We start from the raw sequence: 17,178 nt of genomic DNA, 5'->3' as shown, positions 1-17,178 counted from the left end.
GATGGGTAGACTGCAAAATTTTTTTCCCATTCTGTTGGTTGCCAGTTCACTCTAATGACTGTTTCTTTTGCTGTGCAGAAGCTGTGGCGTTTGATTAGGTTCCATTTGTCTATTTTGGCTTTTGTTGCCAATACTTTTGGTGTTTTGGTCATGAGGTCCTTGCCTACACCTATATCCTGAATGGTTTTGCCTAGATTTTCTTCTAGGGTTTTTATGATGTTAGGTCTTATGTTTAAGTCTTTAATCCATCTGGAGTTAATTTTAGTGTAAGGTGTCAGGAAGGGGTCCAGTTTCTGCTTTCTGCACATGGCTAGCCAGTTTTCCCAACACCATTTATTAAACAGGGAATCCTTTCCCCATTGCTTGTTTTCAGGTTTGTCAAAGATCGGATGGTTGTAGATATGTTGTGAATTACATTCTTGATTTTAAATCCGATGACTTTTTTACTGTGTATTTCATGAAAACCACATAATATGATAATTGTATTAGTCTGTTTTCGAGCTGATGATACATACCCCAGACTGAACAATTTACAAAAGAAAGAGATTTAATAGGACTCAGTTTCTCGTGTGGTTGGGGAGGCCTCACAATCATGGCAGAAGGCAAGGAGGAGAAAGTCACATCTTAAATGAACGGCAGCAGGCAATGAGAGAGCTTGTGCAGGCAAATTCCCATTTTTAAAGCCATCAGATCTCTTATTCACTATCATGAGAAAAGCATGGGAAAGACAATCCCATTATTCAATTATCTCCCACTGGGTCCCTCCCACAACACGGGGAAAGTATGGGAGCTATGAGATGAGATTTGGGTGGGGACACAGAGCCAACCATATCAATAACAAAAGACAGATCACATAGTAGTAATTATTGCACTGCAATAATGACCATTCTAAAGCACTTAGAGTACTGTCAGGCACATGGGGGGTCTTCAAATAAGTAGGTTTCAAATGACTGGATTAATTAACTAACGTTAATTAATTAACTAAAACAACAAATGTAAATGCTCAGTCACCTGCATTAAGAAGCAAACTATCAAAATCAATTATGTAATTCAAGAGAAGAGACGCCTTAAAAGGAGCATATATATACACAAATATAGTAAAACAAAAGCACAGGAAAAGAGATATTACAATGAAAGACAAAGAAAGCAGGATCCAGATGATTCATAGCAGTAACATGGACTTTCATATAACAAAATATGAAGTAAGACAAGAATAAGCCAAAGACAAAAGACAACTAACAAAGGCACAAAATATTAAAAAAACCCAACCCTTCTAAAATTACAAGTGGAAAGGATAGAGTACCACTACAATAGGAGGTTTAAACTTCATACTATCTCCCTAAATATTAAATAAGTAGACAAAAAGACATCAAGGAGGTTGAAAAGATAAACAATGGTGGAATTAATAAATATGTGCTAGATTTTTGTTTTATAACCATGGAACAGTCCTTGTTTGTGTAGCCTCAGAATATTTAAAAACTGAACCCAAAATAATTCCACAAAGAAAAATCTCAATAAGCTTTAAATCACCAAACTACAATGTGTTAAAACTTCACTAAATATCTCAGAATTTACATATACATTAAATATACTACAACTGGTTTAAGAGTAGACAAGAAAATAATGATAATTAAAAAACCTATACAGATATAAACATGTATAAATTCTAATAACCAAATTTAGACTTTTAAAATAGATGCCCTAATTTAAAAAAAGACAAAGAGGCATAATAATCTAATTTTAAGATTGTAGACAAGAGAGAAAATAATAAACTGAAGCAAATAAGTAGAAGAAAATAATAAGGGTACAAGCAAGAACAAGTAAATTATGAATATACACTGGAAGAGTTGATAAATTTGAGCACTAAATCTTTTAAAAGATTAATATATTAGAAAAACTCCAGAAAATGTAATTGGGAAGAAAAATTGAGAAACAAAAATTTAAATAAGAAAAATATAATAAAAATAAATGTAATATTAAAATAGTGATATTATGACTCAGTATGATCAATTTTGAATCCCAATAAAATAAATGAAGTTCTGATCATTTAAAATGAAAATGAGCACAAGTCTTGCATAGATCAATACATAAAGAATTGAAAAACTATTAATAATATTACTGCTTTCCTATGAATACCAAAAGACAAAGAGAACCAACAGATTAATATAGAAAATTACTAATACATAAAACTATTTTGAACAGAGAAAAATAGAGTAAATTACCTAACTTAGTCTCCATGAAAATATAGCTTAATCTAATCACGATATAGTTCTCATCCAAAACAAAATGAAGATAAAAGAAAATAGGGGTGGAAAGACATGAATATATATGTAAAAATTTCAAATAAAATATAGTAAGAATAATTCAGTAATACTTTAAACAAATAATAGTTCAATAAATTTATTCCTGGAATGCAAGGAAAGTTCTAAGAACTGAGTATAATTGCTAAAAAAAGCTTGATGAAATAATTCACGGTTGCAGGTAAAATTTTTAAAAATGTAAAATTCATCTAAATTATAGCAAAAGAAAAATTTGACAAACTTTTTTTTAATTTCTAACTTAAAAATTTAATTGGAATACGATACTTTTGTATTTGTTAAAGAGAACCAATTTAAGATACAAATAAAAACACTGACAGGTTAAAAAATTATATTGTGCAGAAGTGAGTTTAAAATTATAAGCTCTGAAAAGTACCCAGGGTCAGGTAGTGAATAGTGTTGGTTAAATACTTTTAACAATCAGCTCTGCTGTGGGAATGCTATAGTTTGAATATTTGTCCCCTTAAAATGTCATGTTGAAATCTGATTCCCAGCATTACAGCTGGGGCTGGGTGGGAGGTGTTTGGGTCATAGGGGCAGATCACTTATGAATGGCTTGGTGTCATTCTCTTGGTGATGAATGAGTTTTCACTCTTTTGGTTCACACCAGAGCTAGTTGTTTAAAAGTAGCTGGCACTTCCTCCCCTGCCTCTCTTTCTGGCTCCCTCTCTCCCCATGTGACACAATCTGCTCTCCCTTTGCCTTCCACCAATTGTGAGCTTCCTGAGGCCCTCACCAGGAGCAGATGCCAGCACCATGCCTCTTGTACAGCTTGCAGAACTGTGAGCTCAAAGTAAACCTCCTTTCTTTATAAATCACCCAGCCTCAGGTATTCCTTTGTAGCAATGCAACAAGAACTAAGACAGGGAAGGACTGACATAAAGATTGATAAGCTTTGGAAGTATATGTGTGTGAATAGAAGGCCATCCACTTGCCTCAGGTTAAAAAATTATATTGAGTCAGTGTCAAGATTCTATGGCTCAGACAGTTACCTAACAAAGAGTTATTTTCATCCTTGTCTCTCAAATTGAAAAAAACAATTTTAAGCTGGGCATGTTGCTGCTGGGTAAAACAAACAAACAAACAAACTACAACAACAACAACAAAAAAATCCTCCAGGCTCCATGACAGCAGCTAGATTTGATCATGTATCAAAATAACAGGCAAAGGGCTGTAAAGCTTCTGGGAAGTCTCATTAAAATGGGAAAGGTATACCTTTCTTTCTTCCTTCTTCCTTCATCCTGCTGCTTGGAATGAGAATATGATGGCTGCTACTCCAACAGCCATTTTGGAGCATGCACATGAAGGATCTAGACAGGCGTCCCCAAACTGCGGTCCCCTGAGGCCATTTATCCGGCCCCCAGCCGCACTTCAGGAAGGGGCACCTCTTTCATTGGTGGTCAGTGAGAGGAGCACAGTATGTGGCGGCCCTCCAACGGTCTGAGGGACAGTGAACTGGCCTCCTGTGTAAAAAGTTTGGGGACGCCTGCTCTAGTAGGTTGAAGCAGAAAGCTGATCCATCAGAGACTCAGCTTAAACAAGCCTGGGCCTTGATGACTGTGAATCTGTGAGACTCACTCGTTTTAGCCATGGCTTCATGAGTTTCTATTACTTGCACCTGAATCTTATCCTAAGTGATAAAATTCCTAAGAAATAATTTTGAATTGGCTCTAATATAGAGATAAATAAGTGATGTAGGTCCCAAAGGCCATGACCATGATAATTTTAGCTAAGTTAATTTTTAAAGGATTAGTAATTTAACATTCACACTAACTATTAAAAACTAATTTTCTATATATGTTTCAAAAAAACTATTGGCACAATCAGATAACTAAGGTAATTTGCCATGGTAGACTTTTGGCTATAAATGAGTTAAAGGTGAGGAATGGCTAAAATGATGGCTGAGGTTTAGGTTTTATAATAGTTAATCTACAGCCTCTCTTTCTAGAAGTAACCAAATATATATTATAAATATATATTCTCTATATAGAGTTTAGCTAAATAGATGCATATTTATTGCTATAAATATATAAATATGTTATAATGTATAATTATAAATTTATATAATATATAAATATAAATATATAAATGTTATAATGTACAAATATAAATATAAATTATACATTATAAATATAAATTTTATATTAACACTAAAACATATACATTATAATTTCTATAATTTTCTAGCAAAATATATAGTCTTAGCTAAATACAAATGAAACATACAAAATAAATTATATTCTTTTTAATCAATGAAAAGTAATTAGAAGTTATGCAAGAGTCTTGTTGACAATAACATTCAGAAGTATTAATATAAAAACTTAAGAAATAGCACAATAAAAGATGTCAGTGACTTACATAAAGACATCTTTCTTGGAAAATAGAAAAGGTTAGAATAAATGATCTAGAAAGGTTAGAATAAAGAAAGCAAATGCTACTAATTTTTCCTAAGATTACATATTGGGTAAACTAATCTCACTTGAAATTTTGGAATTTTATTTTGGATAAAACAAAAGTCATTTATGACTTTGTTTGGAAAAGCAAATGGTATGGCTCTCAACAATGTTGCTGAAAAGAAAAAAGCCAGTCCTATTAAATATAAACCACACTATAAAAAAAACAGCAGTAAAAAGTACAAGGCTAGAATACAAACAAATAAAATAGGTCAGTAGAACAGGATAGAAGCTCATAAACAGAAAAATTTAATATACAATAAAGTATTATAAGCAATAAAGAAATGAAGAATTATTTTATAAATGTTGAGAGTGAGGAAAATTGCTTTGTTTCTTATTTTCTATGTACCCAAACCAATCTCCATATGGAAAAAAATTTAAGCTGAAAAAGATCAAATCAATGAAAATCAGCCTAAAATAAAATAGAATATCAAGTAGATGGAAGGATGAGAATTTTCTAAAGATTGAAGCAACCGAAGGAATTGCAAAGTAGTAAGTTGCAAACAAATTTTAAAATGCTCCTGCAGTAAAAATATAGAAAATAAAAATAAAGTTAGAAAATATATTTATATCAAAAATGACAAACTGTAGTACTTTTCGTAGTGCTATTTAGATAGCGCTGTATATTTATAGGGTGTAAAGATCTTAATCGACTTTGTAAGAATAATATTAAGACTCCAGTGAATAAATGGACCAAAGATTTGCCCAGACAATTTAAGTTTGAAGAGACACATTTGTTTTAAAAATGTTTAAATTAGCCAGTAACAAAAATGCCAAGAAAAATACCGTTTATTTTATTTATTTATTCTTTTATTTTAGATTTGGGGCTACATGTGAAGGTTTGTTACACAGATAAACATGCGCCATGGGGTTTTGTTGTACAGAGTATTTCATCACCCAGGTATTAAGCCCAGTGCCCAGTAGTTATCTTTTCTGCTCCTCTCCCTCCTCCCATCCTCTACTCTCAAGTAGACCCTAGTGTCTGTTGTTTTCCTCTTTGTATTCATAAATTCATATCATTTAGCTCCCACTTGTAAGAGAGAACATGCAGTGTCTGATTTTCTCTTCCTGTGTTAATTTGCTAAGGATAAGACTCCAGCTTCATTTATGTTCCTGCAAAAGACTTGATCTTGTTTGTTTTTATGGCTGCATAGTATTCCATCGTGCATATGTACCACATTTTCTTCATCCAATCTGTCATTGATGGGTGTTTAGGTTGATTACATGCCTTTCCCCTTGTGAATAGTGCTGTAATGAATATTCACATGCATGTGTCCAGAGTAGCATTTATTTTTATTAGGTAAAAATTAAGCCACCTAATAGTTGATGATCATGAGATTTTTAGTAAAATTGGCAAATAATAATTATTGGAAGTAGTAGAAGTTAGTATAACACTTTTGGTAATACAATTCAGGACCTATGAAATGTTCCTATTCTCTGACACAGTCCAATCACTATTGGGAATTAATTAGAAAGAAATCATTATAAAGTAAATATGATATGTAGAAGAACATGCCTACTGAAGCATCATTTGTAATAGCAAAAAAATTTAACTGGAAAAAGAACTAAGCAATAACCATTACAAAATATAATTGTAAATGTTATGCAACAAGAGAAGTTTTACATGATAACATTAACTAAAAACGAGCATATCACAAAATTGTATAATCGTTGTAGTACAAATATATAAAACATGAGTAATAGTCTGAAAGAAAGTATGAAGAAATTGTAAGAGTGGTATCATGTTGAAATTATGGGTAATTTCAAAGTGTCATGTATTTTTGCTAGGAAAACCCTTTCAACCAGTGTGTGTGTGTGTGTGTGTGTGTGTGTGTGTGTGTGCACATGCACGCATAGAGTGTGGTGGTTAGTAATTATGTGACCTTGAGCAGGTTACAGGAGATCTTTAAGCTTCAGTTTGTCCGTTTGTAAAAAGAAGATAATAATAGGATCCACTTCACAGAGTTGTTACAAGGACATAATGAGGTGATGCACATAAAACACAAGGTACTAATGCCAGAAACCTGGCACCGAGTAACAGTTCATCAGGGTTAGGAACACAGCAATGACTTTAGGTATGATGCTGATGATCCGATTGCTGTTTCTTTATTTTTGTATATTTTCATTGATTCTCCACTATTCACAGAAAATTGTTTAAATTTCTAACCTTGACATTTAAAGATCACCATTGTTTTGCCCACTCTATCTATTTACTTTCATTTTCAACCCCCTAAGATGAGTTTTCTGCTCTCATCAGGCCAATCTGAGATTTTTGTGTACAGTTTTGTGAATGTTCAGCTGCTGAACAAATATGAAGACGGTCATACTCGGGCAGTTCTTCATGTGCTGCAGGTACATTCATATTCTCGGGGAGGGAGACAGACAATAGACATGTGAACAAACAGAATAAGAAAATGCTGAACGGTCCCGAGCCAGGCTGCTATTTTCAGTGTTCTGTACTGTTACCGTATATTGTTGGTTGTTAACAGCAGATTGCAGTCACTCTGATTGGTTAGTATCTATGCCATATCTGTTGTCAGATATTTTAAATATTACACAGGAAAATCAGTGTCATGCCCACTCTTTTGCTGGTTATTATTATCTTAAAAAATCGTCGAAGTTCTCTTCATCAACCCAAACTCTTACCAGCCACCAAAGCTCAACCCAAACTCATCCCTCCTCTGCAAGATGCTTTCTCCCAGGGTTCTATTCCATTCACCACTTCTTTCTCTAGTCTAAACATTATTATCTGTTCTACTCATTTTTCTTTAGCTGGATAAGAAGATCCCTAAGGTAGAAAACATGCTGCTGTTGATTGGTTAGGTTTTTTTTCTCTTAATAATTTATCAAAATTTCTGTTACAGCACTGAACATACGTACCCTATAAACATGCATTTGAATTAATGAAACATGTTAACTAAGAAAAGATCATTAGAAAAGATTCTTCATAAATCTGATTTACTTCAAGAGCAGGTATCAACATTGACCCAGCAATAGCTCCTAAAGGAGACTTTCTGGGATTGTTTTCCCTAGGCCTTAGTAAGAGGCCAGTTCTGAGAGCAAACCAGGGCCTTGATGGAAGGCTTGGCTAGGAGCAGTGTCACATGCACAGTTATGCCACACTAGAGGATTTTCTTACAAGGCCATTTAAAACTATTACATGAGAAATAGCTAAAATCTTGGCGCTGTCTTGCCTAATTGAAGTGCCTTTTTTCTAAGATGGTACCGTGCTGCCAATACCCAGACATCCAACTCAGAGGAGGAAACAGCAGACGTAAAGATGATAGCTTAGTGTTCAGCTTGGATCGAGAGTATAACTTAGAGAAAAGGCTGTATCCTCACCTTGAAAGTGCGCTGTTATAAAGAAATCAGTTAGCTTTATGCTGGCAATGCCCCAGCTCTGTATTAACTTCCAGATTAATGTCAGATCATACCCCAGGAATTATTCATGAAGCCCTCCGTACAATGTAATTGCAGATTTTGGCATCCAGAGTGAAGTCTCATTGTTTTATAGATTAGCTTCTCTTCCTGTACTGCGGAAGAGACAATGATCTGACACAACTCTGTCTAGGGGGAAAAGGAGTTCATGTATTTCACATGAAAAAGCATTTGTCAAGTGAGAAATCCTCGGTCTCACTTTCACTCTGCCTTGAGAATGGGAACCTGTGGCCACATTGAGAGGAGAGGGCTCCAGACCTATGAATGGTGACTTTCATTGTAGATCTTTCCCAGGTGAATGGAATGGCTCTTTATCTATACTTAAGAATTAGTTTTACCAAACCAAAGCTCTACTAATCTCTGCTACAACATCACCAAACGTAATTTACGCATGTGAATGAAGAAACCTATTGGTTTTCAGGGAAGGGTATCAACCAGCTAACTATCTAACCACAAGGAATCATCAGAGACTATTCAATGTAATCAAAATATTAATACATTGCAAAAAGGTTCAATATTTTTCTGCAAATGTCAAGTTACTTCGGGGATCAGCACCCCTTAATTGTGAGATCTTTAGACTCTAAGATCCTTCAGACTGTGACTTGTAAATGTGAAGAATGGCAGCTTGTTTCTTAAGTGGAGTTCGGTTATTTTACCATGTTTACAATAAAGATAATAATCTTGAGCCAATCTTAATAGGTCCACTTGGTACATGGGTAGTTTGCTTTCTATGGGATAAGTACATGTGTGTGTGCTCATTTATGTGCATCTAGGGATATGTTGTATGTGTGTTTACATATATATATATAAAATATGTGAATATACATGTATATGTCACTTTTTGTATAAAAATAAATATATTCTTCTGATTCTTATTAAAACTTAGTCTGGGAAAAACTAACAGAACATTTACCAAAATGGGTGATGTATTAACCTAATGAGAACTTACATTTTCTCCTTATTAAATTAAAGCCCTCAATCCGTATTTCCTAGGTTCTTGGTCAATATTAACTGTGTAACAGTTTTCATAACTGCAAGTTTTTCAGTTTGCAAAATTTTTCTGGAAGACTATGTCTGTGAAATAAATTTTATTTGAGTTTGAATCAACTTTCTCTCTGCTGTCCCTGCACCCCTATAATCAGGTCAACTGTTTTTTCATGTAGCTGCTTGTCTGAGGCCATATATATATATAAAAGCATTTGTCAAGTGAGAGACATATATATATATATATATATATATATATATATATATATATATAGAGAGAGAGAGAGAGAGAGAGAGAGAGAGAGAGAATTAGAAAAGTATTTGGAAATTATCTGGATCATTTAATCCAATGATTTAAATATTTGAGCAATAATATTCTCACCTGTCTCATCTCTACTTGACTGTATATTTATAACTTTGACCTAAGCATGATTAATTACTGAGAAAAAAAGATTAAGGGAGTGAAAAAAAGCAACAAGAGTTTTAGTACAGCAATTTTGAAAAACTGTATAAAGTTTCCTAAAAAAAAAAAAACTAAAAATAGAATTACTATGTGATCCAGTAATCCCAGTTCTGGGCATTTACTCAAAAGATCTGAAGTGAGCTTGTCAGTAATCCCAGTTCTGGGCATTTACTCAAAAGATCTGAAGTGAGCTTGTCAAAGAAGTGTCTGCACTTCCATGGTCATTGCAGCATTAGTCACAATAGCCAAGTTATGGAATCAACCTAAGTGTCCACAGCAGATGAATAAAGAGCATGTGGTATGTATACACAATGGAATACTGTTCAGCCTTAAAAAAGAAGGGAATTCTGGACCTCTTCAAGGAGAACTACAAACCACTGCTCAATGAAATAAGAGAGGACACAAATAGATGGAGAAACATTCCATGCTCATGGTTAGGAAGAATCAGTATAGTGAAAATGGCAATATTGCTCAAAGTAATTTACAAATTCAGCACTATCCCCATCAAGCTACCAATGACTTTCTTCACAGAACTGTAAAAAACCACCTTAAACTTCATATGGAACCAAAAGAGAGCCCACAGAGCCAAGTCAATTCTAAGCAAAAAGAACAAAGCTGGAGGCATCACACTACCTGACTTCAAACTATACTACAAGGCTATAGTATTCAAAACAGCATGGTACTGGTACCAAAACAGAGATATAGACCAATGGAACAGAACAGAGGCCTTGGAGGCAATGCCACACATCTACAACCATCTGATCTTTGACAAACCTGACAAAGACAAGCAATGGGGAAAGGATTTCCTGTTTAATAAACAGTGTTGGGAAAACTGGCTAGCTATGTGCAGAAAGCAGAAACTGGACCCCTTCCTGACACCTTACACTAAAATTAACTCCAGATGAATTAAATATTTAAACATAAGACCGAACATCATAAAAACCCTAGAAGAAAGTCTAGGCAAAACCATTCAGGACATAGGTATAGGCAAGGACTTTATGACTAAAACACCAAAAGCACTGGCAACAGAAGCCATAATAGACAAATGAGACCTAATCAAACTCCAGAGCTTCTGCATAGCAAAAGAAACAGTCATTGGAGTGAATCAGCAACCAAAAGAATGGGAAAAATTTTTGCAATCTACCCATCTGACAAAGGGCTAATATTCAGAATCTATAAAGAACTAAAACAGATTTACAAGAAAAAAACAAACAAGCCCATTCAAAAGTGGGTGAAGGATATGAACAGACACTTTACAAAAGAAGACATATATAAGGCCAACAAACATATGAAAAAATGCTCATCATCGCTGATCATTAAAGAAATGCAATTCAAAACTACACTGAGATACCATCTCACGTCAGTTAGAATGTTGATCATTAAAAAATCTGGAGACAACAGATGCTGGAGAGGATGCGGAGAAATAGTAACACTTTTTACACTGTTGGTGGGAGTGTAAATTAATTCAACTATTGTGGAAGACAGTGTGGCGATTCCTCAAGGACCTAGAAATAGAAATTCCATTTGACCCAGCAATCCCATTACTGAGCATATATCCAAAGGATTATAAATCATTCTATTATAAGGACACATGCACATGAATGTTCATTGCAGCACTATTTACAATAGCAAAGACTTGGAACCAACCCAAACACCCATCGATGATAGACTGGACAGGGAAAATGTGGCACATGTACACCAGGGATACTATGCAGCCATAAAAAATGAGTTCATGTCCTTTGTAGGGACATGGATAAATCTGGAAACCATCATTCTCAGCAAATGACAGAAGAACAGAAAATCAAACACTGCATGTTATCACTCATAGGCAGGTGTTGAACAATGAGAACACATGGACACAGGAAGGGGAGCATCACACATTGGGGTCTGTGGTGGGGGGAACTAGGGGAGGGACAGCAAGGTGTGAAGAGTTGGGGAAGGATAACATGGGGGGGAGAAATGCCAGATATAGGTGACGGGGAGGAAGGCAGCAAACCACCCTGCCATGTATGTACCTGTGCAACAATCTTTCGTGTTCTTCACATGTACCCCAAAACCTAAAATGCAATAAAATATATTTTTTAAAAAAGAAGGGAATTCTGTCATTTGCAACAGCAATTGGAGAGCCTTATGTTTACTGAAATGAGCCAAGGACTGAAAGACAAATCCTTAATGTTCTCATTTATAGGTAAAATGGAAAACAATTGAATTCATAGAAGAAGAGAGTAGAATGGTGGTTACAGAGGCTGGGGAGTGAGAAGAATGGGAAGATAATTGCTGAAGACAACAAAATCTCAGACAGGAGGAATACAGTTTTTTTTTTTTAAGTTCTATTGCACAGGGAGGTGAATGTAGTTAATAATAGAGTATTGTCCATTTTTAAAAGAGCATATTTCAAATGTTCTCACCACAAAAGGTGTTAGGTATTTGAGGTGATGGGTATGTGAAGTAGCTTGATTTAATTCCTCATTGTATTCATAAACCATAGCACCATTTTGTAACCCATAGATTTATACAATTGTAAGCTGTCAATTTACAATAAAAAGGAGTAGAATGCAGGTTACTAAAAATAGTTTCACACACAGTGATGAAGAACAGGCCATCATCATGAGCTTGTTCTGTGATCCGTGAATGTTAACCTCAGTTGTTTTCTCCCGTGGAAATTCATTAAAGAAAGATGCAATCCAGTATACAGCAGATTCTAATAATAATTTAACTTGAAGTTTCATAAAGATATGATTGACCTTGGCCTGATGAACTGATGCAATTATTTCCCTTTTATATCACTTCACCTATTTGGGAAATCGGATAAGCGAGGAAATTCATTATATACAGTATACACTGTGTATATCTGTATCTTATACCTACAGATGCTCTACTTCTTAGCAGAGAAAAAATATCTTCTGGCAGATCTGCAATATCCCCAGCTGCTCTTCAGCAACCCTTAAGAGTGTTTGAGTTAGTACCTGCGCAAGCAAGCCTACCAACCCACTTTAATTCTGAGAATCCTTCAAGAACATTCTGCACCGTCGTTGTGTGGTTTTATCGAGCACCACTGTATGAAATAGAAAATGCATTTCTATTTCATACAGATGAAACTTTGAGCATAAGGATGTAATGTTTTGCTCTGTGTATTACTGAATTGGTGCTGCAACTCCTATGTTATTTTTTGTGGGCAAATATGTCCTTTCTATTTGTGGATTTTCCTAAATACAAAGTCTTCCCGACCCTGGATAATAAGAACTTTATAGTTCTTCTATCATTCTTTTAGATTATGACATTTTGCAGCACAGAGATCTCTCCATACAAAGGAATCTTTAGTAAAATTATAAAGTGGGAACTCCAGATGAGTCATTTTAGATGGTCATATGATGGTCATTTTAGATCATTCTTCCCCTTCAATTGCTTCTTTACTGTCTGTTTTCCCCATCAGTCTGCAAGCTCCACATTGTAGAAACCACGTCTGTCTTACTTATATCTGCATCTTCTCTACTCAACCTCTGATCTGTAGGCACAGGGTGGAGGCACATTAAATATTTGCTGAGTAAGTGAATGAATAGTCTCCATCTTAATGTGTGTCTAATACATAAAAACGGTTTCAACTATTCACCTTCTTTTATGAGGCCCTACAAAGAAGATGTCAATAATTCCTGCAAAGCAAGCCCCTTTTTTCAAGAATCATAATATAACGAGTATAATACTATTTGTCTTACATGAGTGAGCTATAACAACCTCAGGAGACAAATAATATTATATATAGTATATGTATAACATATATATAGGGTTAACCATAACAACCCCTATAATATATATTAACTATGTTTGTGTTATACATATTTATAACACAATATATGTTTAAATATGTATAACACACATATATAGTTAACACACAGTTATAATCTATACATACACAGTTATATATATATGTTAACTATATATACAGTTATATATATATAAAACGTGTGCGTGTATGTGTGTGTATATATAAACTATAACAACTACAGGAGACAAATAGTATTATAACCTCGTATTACAGAAGAGGAATCTCAGGCTTGGAGAGGTTATTTAACTTTATAAGATCACATAGTTAATAACAGTCAGAGAAGTATTTATACCTAGGCAGTCTGTTTTCACCGTCTTAATCCTCATCATATTCTGCTTCTTCGTGTTGTGAGAATATTAGGAGAATTATTCTGACTTAGCGTTATTTTATTTCCTTGTTGTCAGGCCATTAGTGCCAGAGCAGGGCCATATATAGCATTTGATTGTCAGAGAGAGAGAGATGTTAGAATCATTCATGGTTTTCACTGTGACAAATTGTTTTTGTTTTGTTTTGTTTTTCCCAAACACGTAGGCAGAATAAACTGGTATGCCTGTATATAGGCAGAGAAGAAAGTGTATTTCTAAAAATCTCTGAAAGAAAAGAAAAATTTATTTTGTAAAACCCCCAAATTCTTTCTCGTGTCTTAGTGGAAAACCCACCCGTACCTTAAGGGGAAGCCTTCTGGCTGTTTGCGGACCACCTCCTAAACAGCCGTCGGTCCATCCAGCAGAGGGCGGTCGAGGTAGCAGAAACCTCCAGGTTTCCAGCTGTGCAGCCTGGGCTCTTAGGCAACTCTGAAGACTTCAAAGTCACGGGCTGAGAATGTTGTGTAAGATGGTTGCCGCCAGGCTGTTAGCACAGGAAGAAAGAGTCCTGTTTCTGCTGGAAGAAAAATAGACAACGAAAAGCCCATGATAAAAAGACTTTGGCGTGTCTCTACTTGGGACGGTGTTTGCGTGAGAAAATGTGGTGCTTGTGGGTTACATTTAGAATCAAAACAGAGTTGACTCCAAGGACACCTTGGCAGGGACCTCAATTCCAATTTCATTAAGGAAAACGAGGGTGGGAGTGCGGCAGGGTGAAAGTATGCTCACGTGAAATTACAGAGTTTAGATGTGAAGCGACCTAGCGGACGTCTAATCTGTTCAGCAATAAAATGGATGAAAAAGAATTTTTTTGTTGTTGTTTTATTTTATCACTGTTTTCACAATACATGGTGGTGAGATCAGGGGATTCAGACCAACCGTCCCAAGGAGACCAAACACGCCGCCCCCCACTGCCATTCTTACATCTGTGACCTCTCTCTAGGCTTACTTGCCTCATGACACTGTTGTGAGCACTCAGGAGGGCTAGGATGACTGAAGTCAGCCTCTGCTACCTTCACAGAAAACAGTCTTCAAAACCATTAATTCTGCGCTGGGGTTATACAGTGTTATCATTAGGGAACTCTTCTGAACTCAAAGTTATTTTGAAAACATGTGGTGTGTGTCCTATAGTGTGAGACAAAACTAGAAATTCAAAATATTCTGCTGAGCTCTCAAGGATGACCTGTGAAAGCCATGATAACGCCATGCAGATAGGGACTGGCCGACTCCTCGGTGCTGCGTCACTTGCCCTTTACTCTAGAGCGTTCCTTTAAATATATTGTGCATAACACTGATTACCAGGCCTGCAGAAGAGGGAGATGATGCAATAGCACATTTTGCAAGCTTTCCCCTCACAATATTTAAGTTTTGCAGTTGTACAACATGGAATGAGCAAAAAGCTGTTTTCTCATTTTGACAATAATGTAGCAATAATAATAATAATAAAATAAAATATGTTCTCGGCTAGAAATCAGTGGGCTTAATTTCTGGGCAATACCAGTTTCTGTGGCTGGGTTATCAGCACTGCATGTTTATAATGGAATTACCAGCAGCTTCCCCAGCAACTTCCTCAGCAGCAGTGGGCAAAGTGCAAACTTAGAAAACACACAGAATTAGAATCTGACAGTCAAGTGTCTCTGTAGCTCCTGATAGCATGATTTGTGCTTTCTTCACCCAGGCAGGTGAACTCTTCATCTGAAAGTTATCACGCTTAGCCCTCACCAGAATGGATGCAGCCAGGAGCTGATCTGTCCTTCAAAGGGCACAATTCCTTTCTGTGCAGAAAAATAGAGGCAGCAGCCGGAAACTTCAATCAGCGCTTTCAGATTCCAAAACTATGACACTGTCACACTGGTGTCATTAAAGCTAACTAACCATATTAAACGAATATTAAAATATGGGCTCCTTTGCATAACATAATGAGCAAAACCGCTTTTAAGTTTCTCCCTGTGCTTTGAGGTGAGGTGGCATTTACATTCCCAAACTTTGAAGTCAGAACAAAATGTACAGGTAGAGGGTACTAGATCAAATAATAATCAACTTCAAAAAGCATTTTGGCTGTTGGATGTCCCAGGGCTAATTTCCTCTAGACATTTTAAATGTAAATGTCTAAACTCATTTAAAAATTGTAAATTGGTCTAGGTTCAATCAAAAAGCATCCTGATGCAGAACAGGGAGACTAGGCTAATTGTCATTTGTTTGTCAAATGAATTCCATTTGGAAAGCAATGAAACCTCCAAGCTAATTCTTTTAAGGTGAGCTGGTAGTTGTATTATCAGTTAAATGCAGTAAAATGCATAATCATATGATGATAATGAAAACTGAACCTGTGTTAGCGCTGGGGCTCTGCCTGCCACAGGGCATAGAGTGATGAAACTTAAGTACTGTAATGTTGCCTGGGCCACAATGGTACCAAGTCTGGTCTTTAGCCTTACAGACACTTTCTTTGCATTTTAAAAAACTTTATCAAAGCACCGTGGCAATATAGAAAATGTCAAAGTGAAATGCACTGTAGGCAAATTGAGATTTCATTAAGTTTAAATTTATTGCTTTTGACTGATGTATTACCATGCTTGTTAAGAACCAGTAATTTGGAATATCTGTCTGCTTGGTAAAATAGCTTTGTCTCCTTGCATATTACTTTGTATAGACTTTGAAAGACCACAATAATTCAAAGTGAGCGTGGGCTGTTTTTTTAGTAATGTTTGGAAAATTGTGAGGCATCTGACCTTGTGCTCTGACAAACTTCTGCATACTTCGTCAAGGTATTGGAGGTTAATTGTAGAACTCTCATTTATGGGACTTCTGTGAATCTTGACAACCCATATGATGCATGCAAAAGTGGAGAATTGGAAACGTCTCTTCTGCTGATATGTTTCTTCTTTATACTCATAAAGTGGGCATAGATGAGTGATGAAAGATGAGTCATGATGAAGGATGTGCCATGTTCAGTCAACAGAGAAATGGAACTATAGTGGTTTAAGGGAAGGCAGATGAAATAGTTCAACCGAGATATTTTACAAATAAGGAAAGAGAGACCCAAAGGTTACACAGCCCTGGCAGCAGTAGGCGAGAACCCAGGATGCCCTGTAGCCATTCACGTCTCAACCTTGATGTCACCTGCTCAGAAAGGTCTTCTTTCATAGCTCTAGCCTTGGGTCCTTTTCTGTCAGAGTTGTGGGTCTCTAACACAGCAGTTGGCAACATTTTTATGTAAAGGAACACACAGTAGACCAAGAGGCAAAATTGATGATATCATGTAAGTACTTAAATGACAACAGAGAAAACAAATAGCACAATTTAAAAAACTCAAATTAGGACAATTAAGCATAAT

The 17,178-nt window shown here is 35.7% G+C and overlaps 1 long non-coding RNA gene across 2 annotated transcripts in view; it reads right to left on the bottom strand.

Annotated features, from left to right (window-relative positions):
• Positions 1-9,535: 9,535 nt before the first annotated feature.
• The window catches only part of LOC101041385 (uncharacterized), an 87,279-nt gene continuing 79,636 nt past the window's right edge, over positions 9,536-17,178 (bottom strand). Inside the window, exons 4-5 of one of the 2 annotated variants that reach the window (XR_012512944.1) lie at positions 14,145-14,358; positions 9,536-13,161 (exon numbers count right to left, since the gene is read on the bottom strand). This is a non-coding gene — a long non-coding RNA (uncharacterized LOC101041385). Of the gene's footprint in view, positions 13,162-13,625; positions 14,359-17,178 lie in introns of those variants that run through there. The other variant, XR_743981.2, reaches the window with a different exon arrangement.

Source organism: Saimiri boliviensis, chromosome 12 (genome assembly GCF_048565385.1).
Source record: "Saimiri boliviensis isolate mSaiBol1 chromosome 12, mSaiBol1.pri, whole genome shotgun sequence".
NCBI lineage: Eukaryota > Metazoa > Chordata > Mammalia > Primates > Cebidae > Saimiri > Saimiri boliviensis.
Note: the sequence above shows the minus strand (reverse complement) of the source record. Positions and strands in the feature narration are given on the sequence as shown.